At 32.9% G+C, this 19,009-nt stretch overlaps 1 long non-coding RNA gene across 1 annotated transcript; it reads right to left on the reverse strand.

Annotated features, from left to right (window-relative positions):
* On the reverse strand, window positions 1–12,928 carry LOC141347474 (uncharacterized). The gene is made up of 3 exons (XR_012357363.1): window positions 12,047–12,928; window positions 11,810–11,880; window positions 1–2,342 (listed from the first exon to the last, which is right to left on the reverse strand). It is a non-coding gene; the product is annotated as an uncharacterized lncRNA (long non-coding RNA).
* Window positions 12,929–19,009: the final 6,081 nt, after the last annotated feature.

Raw genomic sequence — 19,009 nt, forward strand, 5'->3', positions numbered from 1 at the left:
CTCATGCAACACCTAAGTATCTTATTTCACTGTGAAATACACTGCATTGTGAAAAAAAATCAATGGCATTTGAATGCCAGTGTCCATGAAACAAATATGACTCTGTCTTTATAATTTGAAGTCAAAAGTTTACATACACCTTGCAGAAACCGCAAAATTATTTTACCAAAATAAGAGGGATCATACAAAATGCATGCTATTTTTTATTTAGTACTGACCTGAATACGATATTGCACATAAAAGACGTTTACATATAGTCCACAAGAGAAAATAATAGGTGAATTTATAAAAATGACCCTGGTGAATTTACATACTTGATTCTTAATACTGTGTTGTTACCTGAAAGATCCACTGCTTTGTTGTTGTTTAGTGTTTGTTGTTCATGAGTCCCTTCAGTGTATTCTCTTGAACAATTTACTGCCTGGTGTTCTTCAGAAAAATCCATCATTTTAACTCTTTGCCACAATGACTGTATGATTTTGAGATCCATCTTTTCAAACTGAGGACAACTGAAGGACTCATATGCAAATATTACAGAAGGTTCAAATGCTTACTGATGTTTCAGATGGAAAAAGAATGCATTAAGAGCCAGGGATGAAAACTTTTGAACGTAATGAAGATGTGTAAATTTTTCTAACTTTTGCCTAAATATCATATTTTTTCATTTAGTATTGCCCTTCAGAAGCTACAGAAGATATCTTACATGCTTCCCAGAAGACAAAATACGTTACATTTACCCTGATCCATTTAAAAAGATTCAAAAAGTTTTCACCCTCTGCTCTTAATGCATCATTTTTCCTTCTGGAGTTGCATATGAGTCCCTCAGTTGTCCTCAGTGTGAAAAAATGGAACTCAAAATCATACAGTCAATGTCGGAAAGGGTTCAAATAGTTGTGGGACCTGAAGGATTTTTCTGAAGAACAGCAGGTAGTTTAACTGTTCAGGAAAAACAGGGGACTCATGAACAACTATCTCACAACAGCAGCTCAGTACTACTATTACCAACAGCACAACCGTTACTTTTAATTAACAGGTTTTAATAAATGACTCACTACACTATTTCACTTTCATTAACTCAACTGATAAACTATACGTCATACTGTCACACATTTGACTTTATGTCTCTCAAGAACTGATGTTGTGATTGCCATGCAAGTAGCTATCTAGATGTTTCAGTTATAGATCATTCATGTATTGTTTTCTCGATCTAGCAAACAGTCAAAGCAGCAACTTCAGCTTCAATAGCACCGCCAAAACACTTAGTCTTATCAACTCAGAATCAACTAAACCTCATTGTCAGTTTAAGGAACTGACAGAAACTTCCCTGCAATTTTAAAACAAAGAGGCTTTATTTTAATCCCAATTTAAGTGCATAATAATCTACACTCAACAGATCTCCAATCCATGTCCTTCTGTTCTGGGATAAGTGATGAAATAAAAAAAACGTATTTTTTGACATTTACTCAAATTTTGTGTATAATGATATACAGAACGCATCTAGACTAGTTGATCACAACAGAATTAAATTAAATTTGTGACATTCTTTACAGTCAGACTAGAAACACACACACTACACATTAGTAACCTGCTTTTAAATGCCCATAGACCTTTTGGTCAAAGATCTCTAATCCCAGAGAGATGAGCATACGGGTGAACAGAGGTTTTAGGGTCACCCCCTAATGAAGCCTAATCCCCCAAAGGTTAAAGGTCACAGTGTATCCACTTTCCAGGGCATAAGAAGGTCCTTTCTTTTGTGGTTGTTAAACCTCCTTTTCTTCATGCCCTCAGAGCATAATGAGAGTCCAGTCACAGTGAGAGAAGCGGCGGGGTAATTAGGCGTAGAAGCTGATAGGGTGTCTTTAAACATTAATGGAATTTATGTGGATTATTTCAAGTATGTCGAATTGTGTCGGAAAGATTATTTCACATAAAGGCTTTTAAACTGACAAAGGAATGATAAAAGCTTGTGTTGACACGTTAGCCCCTTTTGCACAATATATTTCTTTTTATTTTACGAGGGCACCAAAATGCCGCTCGACCGGTTGGGTCACACTGGTATCACGCTCTCACATGCGCGCGAAGAAACATGTTTTTTTGAGAAACCGCTCTGGGATTCAAAGTGAACAGGGAGTAAAGTGGCATTCATGCTGCCTATCAAGAAAAAAAGATGAATCGTAAATCACAGGACCTTCCTAGAATCTTCCAAGAACTTCCATTGTTGAGGGAGCTGCCGGGCCCCTCTGCCTCCAGCATGAGGCCTTTCCTCGGGCCGTTTCCTTCGCAATGGGGGGCCTCACCCCTAAGCTCCTGTAGGTGTGCATGTCTGTCATCTCAGGAACGTCCTGCAGCACATGTACGTACACATGCAGAGAGGTTAGGGCACATATAAAGATCTCTATCTATCTATCTATATGTAAATGCATTCTTTAAAATATATTTTATAAGATATTTAAGGTATTAGGTATTTTAAAACAGAAAATTAATTCAATGTAATTAATAAAATAAAAATATTTATGTCATTTTTTATGGAGTAATTAAAGCTCTTTCAAAATACTTACATTCGTAAACATTCTAAATATTTATGTAATTAGATTTCAAAATGCATGTGTGTGTTCATATATATATATATATATTAGTGGTGGGCCGTTATCGGCGTTAACGTGAGACTCATATCGCGCGATAAAAAAAATATCGCCGTTAATCTATTCTCAAAGTTGGGTTGGGATAGGTCTAAACTACGCAAGATATGATGACTTTCACTTTGATATTTTAGCGCGGATGACGGATATCTAGTTGAATTGCAATGTAGGGGGCGAGAACGAGTCTTCAGCTTTTGTGAAATTACCACATCAAATGAGACGCGCAGACACTGATGCAGTTATGAAGCCGCTTCAGGGCAGGTGTGTGCGTTGCTAGACCCTTTTTACTGGGGCACGTGCCTCAGTGAAAATCTGCTGTGCCCCAGTAAAATCTCAAGTTTGAGTTATAATTTACTTTGATAATCCCGAAATAAAGACATTATACTATATGCAACAACTGAATTGACGCTTCTAAAAGCAACGCAGTTTTTTGTAAGGTGCACGCAGATAGGCTATCCATACCCGCGCGCCTGTATATTTTACTGGAACGCGCACGTCGTACAGCCTTTTGCGCAGAAGTACTTGGTTACACAAGTTTGTATAGTTAATTGTGTTTTAAATGCAATTGTCAAGCAGTTTGTAATGCATTTTGGAAACAGGAGATGAGCGCCTGGTCTAATGCGCCACCTGGCTTGAGAAACCCGTTCTCAAAGACTTACTTTTAGTCATTATTTGGGTAGCACACATATTCTGAATGCTTTCAGAAGAATTCAAATTAGCCATTTTAATCTAGATTAATCTAGATTAATTTCAAGATTTAATCTAGATTAATCTAGATTAAAAAAATTAATCTATGCCCACCACTAATATATATATATATGTAAAATGTATTTTAAAATAGTACATTCTTTAATTTAATTAATAAAATATAAATATTTATGTATTTTTAAAGCAATTCAAACTTTGTTAAAACACTTAAACATTCTAAAAATGTATGTAATTAGGTAAAAAAAATATAAATATATATAAATATATATACAATCAAAATATATTTTAATGATATTTTACATTTGTTTAAAATGTATTTTAAAATAGAGAATATATTAATTTGATTACTAAAATATAAATATTTATGAACAATTAAATAGTTTACTCAGTAATTAAAACTTTTAACAAATACTTATATTCACAAACATTCTAAATATTTATGTATTAAGGTTTAAAAAAGAATTATAATCAAAATATATTGTTTAAAATGTATTTTTATAAAATACTTGGCATTTAGTAAAAATGTATTTTAAAATAGAAAATTAATTAATTTAATGAATAACAAATAGGTATTTGTGTAAATTTTTTTAAGGGTAAATCAAACTTACTTATATTCATAAAAATACTTATATTCATAAACTTTCTAGATAATTATGTAATTTTACACACACACACACACACACACACACACACACACACATATATATATATATATATATATATATATATATATATTATATATATATATATAAAACATATCAAAATATAATGTTTAAAATATTTAAAAGATATTTTGCATTTATTTAAAATGTACTTTAAAATATTAAATTAATTTATTTAATCAATTTAATTTTTACAAAATTTAAGGTTTCAACAATATATATTTACAACTTTTTAGAATATATTAAACTGATTTATTGGAATCAAAATATTAAGAAGTATTTAGAAGTACACTGCTGTATATTTATAGCATAAATAAAAATGATAAACAATAAAGGTTCTCTGCTCTTATGCCATCTATAATATGTTTACATCGCCTTCACTAAATGGTTGCCCACAGGCTTAAATAGTTCATTGTGGTTTTATTGGCTAAATTGCTGTGCAACAGCATTCTTTCCCTTCGTTTTTTCTGAGTGAAACACACCTGTAAGTAAAACAGGCTAATGAGCACAACAAGAGCCCATTGTGAACATGATAAAACTATAAACCAGTGAGATTTGTTTAATATTTCAGAATTAGGAATTCATAAAGAGGAAGTAACCAAGAAACGTACAGCAAAGAGCAGAAAAGAGAAGTAACAAGAAGGTGTGACAGAGGGGGGAAATGCTAGTTTGTAGCTGAGGTGATATAGTGTTTTGATATAGTGTAAACAAGAACAGGGTTAAAAATAATGCAAAGCACTGTCTTTCTGCTCACTAACAGGGGAAGTTGTTGCGGTACATGTGTGTTTGTGTGTGCGCTACAGTTGCACATGATTTTAAAGCTTTGCATCATTCTGTTGACACAAACACACCCATTATATTTGTTCAAAGGTTGCTCATTCTTTAATAGAGGCAATTTGCACACAGTGTGTGACCTGGTCAAAGGCAACTGAGGTGAAATTATGTGAGAGTTTAATCTTAACTACATTTAAAAAAAATAAATAAAAAATGCCTCAAAGTTGAAGTTGGCTCGAGAAAGCCTGACCAGAATGTTTGAACAAGTTTTGGAAGTTTTAAAAAGTTTTAAAGGTTTGATGGTTTTCAGTCTTAAATAGATTGAAGTTTTAAGTAGTTTTAAAGCTTAAATGTTTTGAAGGAAATACAGACAGATAGATAGACAGATAGATGTTAGATGATGGATAGATAGCATGTTGCTAGAATGATTAGCAAGTTACTAGCATGTTGCTAACATGTTTTAACATGATTAGCAAGTTACTAACATGTTGCTAGCATGTTTCTAGCATGATTAGCATGTTTCTAGCATGTTGCTAGCATATTTCTAGCATGATTAGCATGTCGTTAACATGTTTTAGCATGTTAACGTTTCTAACACGATTAGCTTGTTTCTAGCAAGATTAGCATGTTTCAACATGATTAGCAAGTTACTAGCATGTTGCTAACATGTTTAGCACGATTAGCTTGTTTCTAGCAAGATTAGCATGTTTCAACATGATTAGCAAGTTATTAGCATGTTGCTAACATGTTTAGCACGATTAGCTTGTTTCTAGCAAGATTAGCATGTTTCAACATAATTAGCAAGTTACTAGCATGTTGCTAACATGTTTTAGCATGTTGTTAACATTTCTAACACGATTAGCTTGTTTATAGCAAGATTAGCATGTTGTTAACATGTTTAGCACGATTAGCTTGTTTATAGCAAGATTAGCATGTTTCAACATGATTAGCAAGTTACTAGCATTGTTGCTAACATGTTTAGCACGATTAGCTTGTTTCTAGCAAGATTAGCATGTTTCAACATGATTAGCAAGTTATTAGCATGTTGCTAACATGTTTAGCACGATTAGCTTGTTTCTAACAAGATTAGCATGTTTCAACATAATTAGCAAGTTACTAGCATGTTGCTAACATGTTTTAGCATGTTGTTAACATTTCTAACACGATAAGCTTGTTTCTAGCAAGATTAGCATGTTTCAACATGATTAGCAAGTTACTAGCATGTTGCTAACAAGTTGCTTGTTTCTAGCAAGATTAGCATGTTTCAACATGATTAGCAAGTTACTAGCATGTTGCTAACAAGTTTAACACAATTTGCTTGTTTCTAGCAAGATTAGCATGTTTCAACATGATTAGCAAGTTACTAGCATGTTGCTAACAAGTTTAGCACAATTTGCTTGTTTCTAGCAAGATTAGCATGTTTCAACATGATTAGCAAGTTACTAGCATGTTGCTAACATGTTTTAGCATGATTAGCATGTTTCTATCACTGTTAATAAGTTACAAACATGTTGCTAGCATGTTTATAACATGATTTACAAGTTACTAGCATGTTGCTAACATGTTTTAGCATGATTAACATGTTTCTAACACTGTTAGCAAGTTACAAACATGTTGCTAGCATGTTTCTAACACGATTAGCTTGTTTTTAGCAAGATTAGCATGATTAGCAAGTTACTAGCATGTTGCTAGCATGTTGCTAACATATTTCTAGCATGATTAGCATGTCGTTAACATGTTTTAGCATGATTAGTATGTTTCTAGCACGGTTAGCAAGTTACAAACATATTGCTAGCATGTTTATAACATGATTTACAAGTTACTAACATGTTCCTAGCATGTTTATAACATAATTAGCTTGTTTCTAGCAAGATTAGCATGTTTCAACATGATTAGCAAGTTATTAGCATGTTGCTAACATGTTTAGCACGATTAGCTTGTTTCTAGCACGGTTAGCAAGTTACAAACATATTGCTAGCATGTTTATAACATGATTTACACGTTACTAACATGTCCTTAGCATGTTTCTAACATAATTAGCTTGTTTATAGCAAGATTAGCATGTTTTAACTTGATTAGCAAGTTACTAACATGTTGCTAGCATATTTCTAGCATGATTAACATGTTGTTAATATGTTTTAGCATGATTAGAATGTTTCTAACACTGTTAACAAGTTACAAACATGTTGCTAGGATGTTTCTAACATGATTTACAAGTTACTAGCATGTTGCTAGCATGTTTCTAACATGATTTACAAGTTGCTAGCAAGATTAACATGTTTTAACATGGTTAGCAAAATACTAGCATGTTGCTAACATGCCTGTTTCTAACATGAGTAGCATGTTGCTAGCATGTTGTTAATATGATTAACATGTACTTAGCATGCTGCTATCATGTTTCTAGCATTAGCATGTTTTAACATGATTAACATGTTGCTAGCATGTTGTTAGCATGTTTCTAGTATGATTTGCATGTTACTAGCATGTTTCTAACATGATTAGCATGTCAACATGTTTTAACATGATTAGCCTGATGTTAGCATGTTTTCAACACGATTGGCATTTTGTAAGCATGTTTCTAACATATTTAGCAAGTTACTAGCATGTTTATACCATGTTTCTAACATGATTAACATGTTTTAGCATAATGTTAGCATGTTTTTAACATGATTAGCATGTTAAAATGTCTCTAGCATGATTAGCAAGTTACTTGCATCTTGTTAGCATGTAACATGATTAGCATTTTTAAACATGTTTCTAACATGATTAGCATTTTGTAAGCATGTTTCTAATATAATTAGCAAGTTACTAGCATGTTTCTAGCATGTTTCTAACATGATTAGCATGATAACATGTTTTAACGTGATGTTAGCATGATAACATGTTTTAGCGTGATGTTAGCATGTTAGAATGTCTCTAGCATGATTGGCAAGTTACTTGCATCTTGTTAGCATGTTTCTAACATGATTAGCATTTTGTAAACATGTTTCTAACATAATTAGCAAGTTACTAGCATGTTTTAACGTGTACTAGCATGTTTTAGCGTGATGTTAGCATGTTTTCAACATGATTAGCATGTTAAAATTTCTCTAGCATGATTAGCAAGTTACTTGCATCTTGTTAGCATGTTTTTAACATGATTAGCATTTTGTAAGCATGTTTTAACATGATTAACATGTTTTAACGTGATGTTAGCATGTTTTCTACATTATTAACATGTTAGAATGTCTCTAGCATGATTAGCAAGTTACTTGCATCTTGTTAGCATGTTTCTAACATGATTAGCAAGTAACTAGCATGTTTCTAACATGATTAGCATGATAACATGTTTTAGTATGATGTTAGCATGTTAGAATGTCTCTAGCATGATTAGCAAGTTACTTGCATCTTGTTAGCATGTTTTTAACATGATTAGCATTTTGTAAGCATGTTTCTAACATGATTAGCAAGTCACTAGCATGTTGCTAGCATGATTCTAACATGATTAGCGTGTTAACATGTAACATGATTAGCATGATGTTAGCATGTTTTCTACATTATTAACATGTTAGAATGTCTCTAGCATGATTAGCAAGTTACTTGCATCTTGTTAGCATGTTTCTAACATGATTAGCAAGTAACTAGCATGTTTCTAACATGATTAGCATGATAACATGTTTTAGTATGATGTTAGCATGTTAGAATGTCTCTAGCATGATTAGCAAGTTACTTGTATCTTGTTAGCATGTTTTTAACATGATTAGCATTTTGTAAGCATGTTTCTAACATGATTAGCAAGTCACTAGCATGTTGCTAGCATGATTCTAACATGATTAGCGTGTTAACATGTAACATGATTAGCATGATGTTAGTATGTTTTCAACATGATTAGCGTGTTAACATGTAACATGATTAGCATGATGTTAGTATGTTTTCAACATGATTAGCGTGTTAACATGTAACATGATTAGCATGATGTTAGTATGTTTTCAACATGATTAGCGTGTTACTAGCATGATTCTAATTGCTAGGCTTGGCTAGTTATGGATGGATGGATGGATGGATGGATAGATGAGTTTGAATGAGTTTAAATGGATTAGAAATAGTAGATAGAAAGAAAAGTTTGATTGAGTCTCAATGGATTCTGGGAGTTTTGACAGTTGGAGTTTGAATAGTGTTGGCTCATTTGAACATTCCGTGTCAATGTAAGTCAGTGGAATTTTTCCCAGTTTCAATCGTCATTTTTAGGAAAACCGTATATTAGAAAAGATATAGCACACGAAGTCAGATCAATCTGAAATTCTTGCCTGAGTTTGTAGTTTGTCCAGTCTGGTGACTGTAGTATGCATGCATCATGTACAAGAAGTATGTTGAACATAACCTAGACCAGCAGAACAAAGCTCTTCTTCGTATAGCTGCTCTATCTGAGTGTGTGTTCTCTGGCCGTCTCTGCCTAGCTAATAGCTAATGACAGCCTGAGGTCTCGGCCTGTCAGGCCTACCTGCAGGGGTCTGGCCCAACGCCTCTTCAGGGTAATTGTTCTGGCCCTTCCAACCCCCTTCTCAAGCTTTAATCCCTTCCCCCAAGAATGTCGCGGAGGGTCAAGGTGTGTGCGGGGGAGAAAGCGGAAGAGAGAGAGAGAGTGTGAGAGAGAGAGAGAGAGAGAGAGTGTGAGAGAATGCAGGAGCAGTTGCTGTTCCAAACTAATTATAACTGCATGTCAGCGCTGTCAATGCAATCTCAGTTCTGCACGGCAGCTCAGGGACACATCTACACTTCATCAAGACACCAGCTGAAGAACTGTGAGAATAAACTGTTGCGTAACACTGGTGTATAGGTGAGATGCAAAACCTCTTTTGCCAGTGCAAAGCTGATGTTTCTATATATACGGAATATCAGTACAGCTGTTACAATGATTTGATGATAAAATAGTTTAAATTAAAATAACAGGAATAAAACAGTATAATATAAGACAATGCCAAAGCATTAATAAAAAATAATGTAAATTAATAAAAGTGCTGTAATTTTTCTTGTGGTCTCTAAGTTGGTCCAAAACTAAATCTCTATTTTCTGGTCACTGGATATGTCTCAGGTTTCTCTTTCAATATTAGTATACAGTTTTGTTTTGTTTTTTTACCCCCAACAGATTTCTTTTTTAACAAGTTAAAAGTAATAAATTAAAGTTAAATATTATAAAAAAAAAAAATAAATAAATAAATAAAAAAAATTATATATATATATATATATATATATATATTAATTCAATATTTTAAAATAATAAATTAAAAATATATGCAGATTCAAATAAAAATAATTCATATATAAAAATAAAAAAGATTCATTCATATATAATATAAAATGTATAACATAATATATAATCTGCATATTTAAATGTAATAAAATAATTAAAATCAATAATTAAATGTAATAAAATATATATGAAAACAAAAATTAAAAAGAAAAAAATTAAATGAAATTGAATTATTAAAATTGAATTAAAGATATTTAAAACATTAAATTATTAATATTAAATTAAAATTACTAATATGTAACAAAAATAAAATTAAATGAAAAATCAAACAATAATTAATAAACTAAAATAATTAAGCAAGCAATATGCAATTATGAAAATAAACAAAAATAATTAAAATCAATAATTAAATGTATTAAAATATCTATAAAATATACAAGTAAAGAAAATGCAGTAGATTACAATTATGATAGTAAACAAAAATAATTAAAATCAATAATTAAATGTAATAATAATAATAATGTATATATAATTAAATCAATTGCATTCAATTAATTAATTAATTTTAAATTATTAAAATAAAATTTAATCAAAATTATTAATATGTAACAAAAATAAAATGAACAAAATGAAAAATAAAACAATAATTAATAAAATAATAAGTAAAAAAAAACAGTAAAAAAATAAGTAAGCAGTAAGTAGTAAGTAAAAAAATTGCAGTAGGTTACAATTATGATAATAAAAAAATAATTAAAATCAATAATTAAATGCAATAAAATATCTTGAAAAATATTTATACAAATACATAAATAAAGAAAATGCAGTAGGTTACAATAATGATGCTAATAAACAAAAATAATTAAAAACACAATATATGTAGTTTATTTGCAAGAACAGATCATTTAGTCTTTCAATATGTAATGTTTTTTAATGTTATCATGTTTTTATTGTGTTTTATTGATAGTTAGCTGTATTTTTAGTGTATTTTTATTATATATCAAAATAACCCAACTGCCGTTTAACTGAGATTAATTGGAATGCACAGTGAAAAAAACATGATTTTTGAACATTTTTAAAACACAGTTATCTATTTTCGCATTGCATTTTTTGCAATTAAAATGTATATTAATATGTTACTAAAATGTTACTAAAAATATAAAACTAAATTAAACAAAATGAAAAAAAAAATCTAAAATAAAATAAATCAAATCAAATGTTTAAATCAAGAAACTCAGAACTACACCATCACTTCAAATTCCTTCTGTCCTCTTTCTTTGTTTCTAAAACACAAGGGTTTGTGTGTATCAAACAGCTTAGAAAGCACACCGAGTTGGAGTCAGTGAGTTCCCCAGTGCTGTTTTTGTTGGTCAGCTCGGGCACCTGTTAATCATTGGCTAGGACGGAGACGTTCTGTGAGGCTTTTCCTAGAAACGCGCCTCTCTCCAGTTAAACTAAAGAGACTTTCTGAATGTATGTGTTCAAGTGGATACTGCGTGGCTGAACACAGGGGGCGGAGAAAAGCCCTCCATTTCAGCCAACCATACGGGAGGGTGTGATGCCAGACACGTGGACCACAGTCCAGGAAAATTCATAGAAGTACAGAGACATACTGTACATACTGTACATTGAGACCCACAAGGAAAACAACTACTGAGGGATTACAGTGTCCTCATAATACAGAGAATCACAACTGTGAGGCCAAACCAAGGTCTGAATATATGTTCTCCTGTAGGATAACAGCCTGAATGTAAATAAATCTTATGTGCTTAAAGTTAAAATGGTCATACTTTACTCACCCTCATGCTGTAGGACTATTTCTTCTGCAGGACGCAAAAACAGTTTAGCAGGATCTCAGAGGTTCTCCATACTAAGGAAAACAGAAAAACAACAACAACAAAAAATGCATGCTTTCCATATTTGCTTTTCTTATTTTGCTGTAACTATGCATTCCCACACCTCTCATTAAGAAACTCCATGGCTATATAATGAAGCCCTTATGTGACATTTTTAATTACGTCAAGAAAACTGCTTACAGAAGACGCTCTGCCCTTGTTTTGGTGTAATTTCGGCGTTCTCCAGCATGTGTGGTCTGCGACTAACCAACAAGCCTGAAGATGGAAGACTTGAGAAGAGCTCTGTGAAATCTGGGTGACCAAAAAAGGCAGTTTGGATGAAAATAGTAACATCTCCTAACCATTCTATCATAGCTGATTTACTTTGCCATCACAAAGTTATGGTTACAAAGTACATAAAACCGTTTACATCAGTCACCACTGCAATGCACATAGACAGTTTTATGCAAAACTTATATAGAGTTGAGGTCAAAAGTGTTTATACACCTTGCAGAATCTGCAAAATGATAATCATTTTATTTAAATAAGAGGGATCATGCAAAATGCATGTTATTTTTTATATAGTACTGACCCGAATAAGATATTTCTCATAAAAGATGTTTACATATAGTCCACAAGAGAAAATAATAGTTGAATTTATAAAAATGAACCCGTTCAAAAGTTTACATGCACTTTTGTAATACTGTGTTGTTATCTGAATGATCCACAGTTGTTTTTTTGTTTTGTTTTTTGTTCAGTGATAGTTGATAGTTCCCTTGTTTGTCCTGAACAGTTAAACTGCCCACTGTTCTTCAGAAAAATCCTTCAGGTCCCACAAATTCTTTGGTTTTTAGCATTTTTGTGTATTTGAACCCTTTACAATGACTGTATGATTTTTGAGATCCATTTTTCACACTGAGGACAACTGAGGGACTCATATGCAATTGTTAGAGAAGGTTCAAACGCTCACTGATGCTCCAGAAGGAAAATCGATGCATAAGAGGATCTCAAAATCATACAGTCATTGTCGGAAAGTGTTCAAACACACAAAAATGCTGAAAAACCAAAGAATTTGCGAGACCTGAAGGATTTTTTTGAAGAACAGCAAACAGTTTAACTGTTCAGGACAAACAAGGGAACTATCACTAAACAAAAAAACACAGCTGTGGATCATTCAGATAACAACACAGTATTAAGAACCAATCATATGTAAACTTTTGAACAGGGTCTTTTTATAAATTCAACTATTATTTTTTTATAATTATTATTATTCTTGCAGACTATATGGAAAAGTCTTTTATGTGAAATATCTTATTCAGGTCAGTTCTAAATAAAAAATAACATGCATTTTGTCTGATCCCTCTTATTTTGGTTAAAATAATTAACGTTTAGCAGAATCTGCAAGGTGTATGAAAACTTTTGACCTGGTCATTGCTTAGGTGTTTTTAGTTACTTTTAGTGCATGGTTATGCTAGATGGCTGCTTATCAGGTCAAAACACTCTTTTCAACGCAACTTTTACATATTTTTGGCCGTTTTAATTGCTCAAACCACTAAACTTAAGCATGACCAATAATAATACTGATACTTGTCTTGAGCGAGTGAAGAAGAAGGACTATGAGAGAACACACATTTACACTCATGTAAAAAGGTTCACTTTCAGTCTATCAGAAATGAGAGCTAAATTTGACCCATGGCCCCTTACTGGTGGGTGTTTTTAAGCTGAAAACTTCCATTTCTGTCATGTGTGTCAGATGATGAGTCTTGTTTTTGCTGGGACCTTCCCCTTTTACAAGTGTTGGTGTTTGACAGCTCATCTCTACCTTCTGCATGATCCGACTGATACAGTAAGTGATCTAAATCTGCAGAAGCACAGGAATCACAAGATACCCCATCATGATTGTGAGCTTATTGAAAGTCTCAGAGGTTCACAGATCATTCATAATCAGACCAGCATTACCAGTGGTGGTTGATATTTTTAGTTGGATGTTCGTGTCATGCACAGTCAGACTTGGTTAGATGATTGAACTTATGGTAGATCAGAACATAGTCAAACATGCATGGGAAGGCAAACTCTTTACACTCTTCTGGTAAAAGGGTGGGAGCTTCACTCGGTGAATTACTCACAGTCTTCTGACTTCAGCCAAAGGGAGTATAAAACAGTGTGCCTTTCTCATAAAATACCCTTTAACCCAACTTTGTTTCAAGACATCCGTTGATTAAACCAGACATTTCACACTTGACACTTCAGTCTATATAAAGCAAACACTTGCTTCCTGCAAAAGGCAAAAAGGCAAAGCACAAACAGCTTAAAGGATATGTTCACTTCCAGAATACAAATTTCCTGATAATTTACTCACCCCCATGTCATCCAAGATGTTCATGTCTTTATTCAGTTGAAAAGAAATGAAGGTTTTTGAGGAAAACATTTCAGGATTTTTCTCCATATAGTGGACTTCAATGGGGACCGACGGTTTGAAGGTCCAAATTAGAGTTTCAATGCAGCTTCGAAGGGCTCTACACAATCCCAACCAGGGAATAAGGGTCTTACCTAGTGATACGATCGAAAAATACTTTTTAAAAAAACTAATTTTTAAACAAAAAATGCTCGTCTTGCACTAGCTCCGCGATGCGCATCTCATTTTCTTCAAAACTTCAAAATCGTCCGGAATTGTAGTTTTACCTTTTTTTTGTAAAGGGCGTTTGACTTTCTTTGCACTTTCTCTTTGAAAACACTCGGTCAGCACTTTCGCCTTACTTAATTGAAGGCAAGCTAGTGCAAGACAAGAATTGGTTGGAATTGGGATTTTTGGTTAAAAAGTCTATAAATTGCCATTTTTTTTTACATTTCTTTTCAACTGAAGAAAGAAATACATGACTGGAAGAAAGGCAAGTTAATCAAACAGTTAAAATCAATGTAAAAAATAAATCTACGAGAGAAGATGAAAAAGTTCATCTGCAGTAAGGTACAGATAAAATACAGTAGGTTACAATTATGGTAATAAACAACTATGTATTGCAAAATGCCACAAAAATGCACAGAAAATGTTTTGTACACTCAAATGACACATTTTGCTTCTTTTAAAAATACTACTTGGTTTTATATTATATGAATGCAATACCATTTTGACATGTTATCTAAATATTGCTGCATTTAACAGGAAAGCAAATGGCTGTTTTATTCATAATATGCTAATTTCCCTGAACAAACAGCAATCAGCTTTGTCTGGTTTTCAGTCAATCCAACAAAAGCCCACATTTTAAGGCCATTCAGATCTGATTTTGACCATGAGCCAGCTGTTAATTAACGTCATTTCGTTATTTTTGCACAGGATGTAAGCATCTTGGAGGTTTCCTTAAATTACTGCTGCCCCAAATTACTATGCTATGCTGAAAATGACCACAATGAGTCATTTTATAGAACCATCTCATGGATTCTCAGAAATATTAAACTTTTTTAACATGTTCATGCATGAAAATGATAAATATCCACTAAAGGATTCTGATATTATCTACAATTAGGGGAAGTCAAAAGTATTCATCATTAACATGTTATCACCTCTCTGCATAAAGCAGTTGAAAAATAAGTCAATGGAGGTTTGAGAAACACCTTAACATCAAAACTGGCAATTTGCCAGTCTAATTAATTTAGCACTCTCAAAAAGCTCAAAGAATATATATCAAATAAAGTTCATCCCCTTTTCAACCATTCACTTCCTGTTGACATCTTCATAGTGATTTCTGTTAAAGCAGAACAAAGGTCTCAGAAGCAAATTATATGATGTAACGGTGACTCTTGGGGCCCTACAAACCCTGATTTTTAACATCAGGGTGGAAATCATGCAAATGAGCATGATGTGAGAGAGACACCGGTAAGCAACAGGAAACGTTCCTTTTTAATGTTAAACCCAGATGGGGAGCTTCCCCCTGAGTTTCCTGTGAGTAAAGCGTTAGCGCAAGTGCTGCAAAAGAAAGTACAGGCTGGGGCGAATACCTACATATGACATTCATGTGAAATTTCCCTAAATAGCTCCATTGTGTGGGCAGCGCTCACTTCTTGATGAGCTTCAAGCATTTTAGTGTGAAAAGCCACAAATTTGAATTGCTCCAAGAAGAACTCGAGCCGCATTTTTGAAGAGCATGCATATTAATCTGTACAATCAAGAGCATTGTGTAATGTGCATGCACTTTGAGTGCCATATCATTTATAAAATCAACAAAAATCCTTTTAGAATTTTGAAATGTTCAGGAAATGTAGTTTGCATTGCTAATGCATCAGTTTTTTTATTATAAAAATGCTACAGATATAACGTCAAGACAAATCTCCAGATAAATGGTTAAAAGTTTTGGTTTGTGCATGGCCTCCGGTTCCGTTACCTCTATGAGTGATGCGTGTTTCCACAGCGCATGCCTCTCAATAGGAGGATTTCCCCTTGTTGTTCAAAGCTGCACTCATGACTCACTCCATTTGACTCGCTCTCTTTCTCATTCCATCCCTCACTCTCTCTCCAACCGAGGGGGCTTTTCATTGTTTTGCCTGTGGAGAAGCAAATAAAGGGGTAGTTTCAAGAGCAATATGAGTAAACTGCAAAGGTGAAAATGTCTCACTGCAGGCAGGTGGTTAGACACACTTCAGTGGTCTCAAATGTGTTTTTTCAGCCCCCACGCAACTTACTGCAACGGGAAAAATAAAAAAAACTTCCAAATGCATTACAGTAATGGGAATTGGGGTGAAATGTATCTAATAAGTTAAGCTTCTTTATCATTTCTTATTGCAAGTGATTCACCTGTACAAGCTTCATTCCAGTGGGAAACAGACATTTCGGTATAACCGCCGGCATGTATTTCTCAATTTCTTCAGCTTGTTCCTACAGCTGCAGAGATCAGAAGAACAAGATAAGCTTCTCAACACACAGGAATGCGACAAGATACATGACAATTTGCCTACAGGTGGATATTTCGTGTAAATGTATTCAAATTAAAGATGACGGAATTGGAAAATAAAGCTGTTAGAGAGCAAATTGTAGGTTTTTGACTTGATCCGTTTTGCTTCAAGTACGTTCACAGCTGCAAATGGCTAATTTAATGGCTTTAGGTCTATTTTCAGCAAAAGAAAAAAACTGAATTTAACAGAAATGATGCATATTATATCTTTCAAGTGCATATATTATGCAACTATTATGCAATAGAAACTGTTCCTTAAAATTCTCGATTACTTATTTACAACTCCGTTTTAGTGCCACATAAAAAAATAATCTAAGATTACGAGAATAAAGTCAAAATACTATTAGAATAAAGTCTAAATATTTTGATAATAAAGTCAAAATGTTTCAAGAACAAAGTCGAAATGTTTTGAGAATAAAGTTGAAATGTTTTGAGAACAAAGTTAAAATGTTTTGAAAATAAAGTCAAAACTAAAAGAATTAATTTGTAGCAACAATATTCAAACAAATTCCGGTGGCCTGGCAACTTCTCCAGGTGCTCTCAATCCGGGCCATTTGTATGCGCAATATAGTATATACTAGGGGTGGGCATAGATTTATTTTTTTAATCTAGATTAATCTAGATTAAATCTTGGAATTAATATAGATTAATCTAGATTAAAATGGCTAATTTGAATTCTGCTGAAGCCATTTTCAGAATATGTGTGCTACCCAAATAATGACTAAAAGTAAGTCTTCGAGAATGGGCCAGGTGGCGAATTAGACCAGGCGCTCATCTCCTGTTTCCAAAATGCATCACAAACTGCTTGACAATTGCATTTACAACATAATTAACTATACAAACTTGTGTAACCAAGTACTTCAGCGCAAAAGGCTGCACGACGTGCGCGTTGCCGTTAAATACACAGACGCGCACGGGCATGGATTTCTGCGTGCATAGTCTTCGATTAAACTGCGTTGCTTTTAGAAGCGTCAATTCAGTTATTGCATATAGTTTAATGTCTTTATTTCAGGATTATCAAAGTAAATTATAACTCAAACTTGAGATTTTACTGGGGCACAGCAGATTTTCATTGGGGCACGTGCCCCAGTAAAAAGGGTCTAGCAACGCACCTGCCCTGAAGCGGCTTCATAGCTGCATCCATGTTTGCACGTCTCATTTGATGTGGTAATTTCACAGAAGTTGAAGACTCGTTCTCGCCCCCTACAGTGCAATTCCACTAGGTATACGTCATCCGCGCTAAAATATCAAGGTGAAAGTCATCATAGCTTACGTAGTTTAGACCCAGCTCCCAACCCAACTTTGAGAATAGATTAACGGCGATATTTTTTTTATCGCCCGATAAGAGTCTCACGTTAACGCAGCACGTTAACGCCGATAACTGCCCACCACTAGTATATACTCTTCAAATATTATAATTTTAAATTCTACAATTTAAATTCTCAAAACATTTTGACTTTATTCCCGAAATATTTAGACTTTATTCTCATAATATTTCGACTTTATTCTTGTAATATTTTGACTTCATTCTCGTAATATTCCGACTTTATTCTCGTAGTATTTCGACTTTATTCTCATAATATATCGACTTTATTCTCGTAATATTTTGACTTTATTCTTGTAGTATTTCAACTTTATTCTCATAGTATTTCTACTTTATTCTCGTAACATTTTGACTTTATTCTCGTAATATTTTGACTTCATTCTTATAATATTTCGACTTTATTCTCCTAGTATTGACTTTATTCTCTTAGTAATATTTTGACATTATTCTCGTAATATTTTGACTTTATTCTTGTAATATTTTGACTTTTTTCTCATAATATTTTGACATTATTCCCATAATATTTTGACTTTATTCTCATATTTTTTTCATTTATTATCATAATATTTTGACTTTATTCTCGTAATATGTAGACTTTATTCTCATAATATATAGACTTTATTCTCATAATATGTAGACTTTATTGTCTTAATTTCGACATTATTTTCTAAATATTTCAACTTTATTCTCAAAATATTTAGACTTTATTCTTGTAGTATTTCAACTTTATTTTTGTAGTATTTTGCCTTTATTCTCGAAATATTTTAACCTTATACACAAAATATTTTGCCTTTATTCTCAAAATATTTCAACCTTATACTCAAAATATTTTGCCGTTATTCTCATAGTATTGACTTTATTTTCGTAATTTCGACTGTATTCTCAAAATATTTCGAC

The sequence above is a fragment of the Garra rufa genome, chromosome 12 (assembly GCF_049309525.1).
Source record: "Garra rufa chromosome 12, GarRuf1.0, whole genome shotgun sequence".
NCBI lineage: Eukaryota > Metazoa > Chordata > Actinopteri > Cypriniformes > Cyprinidae > Garra > Garra rufa.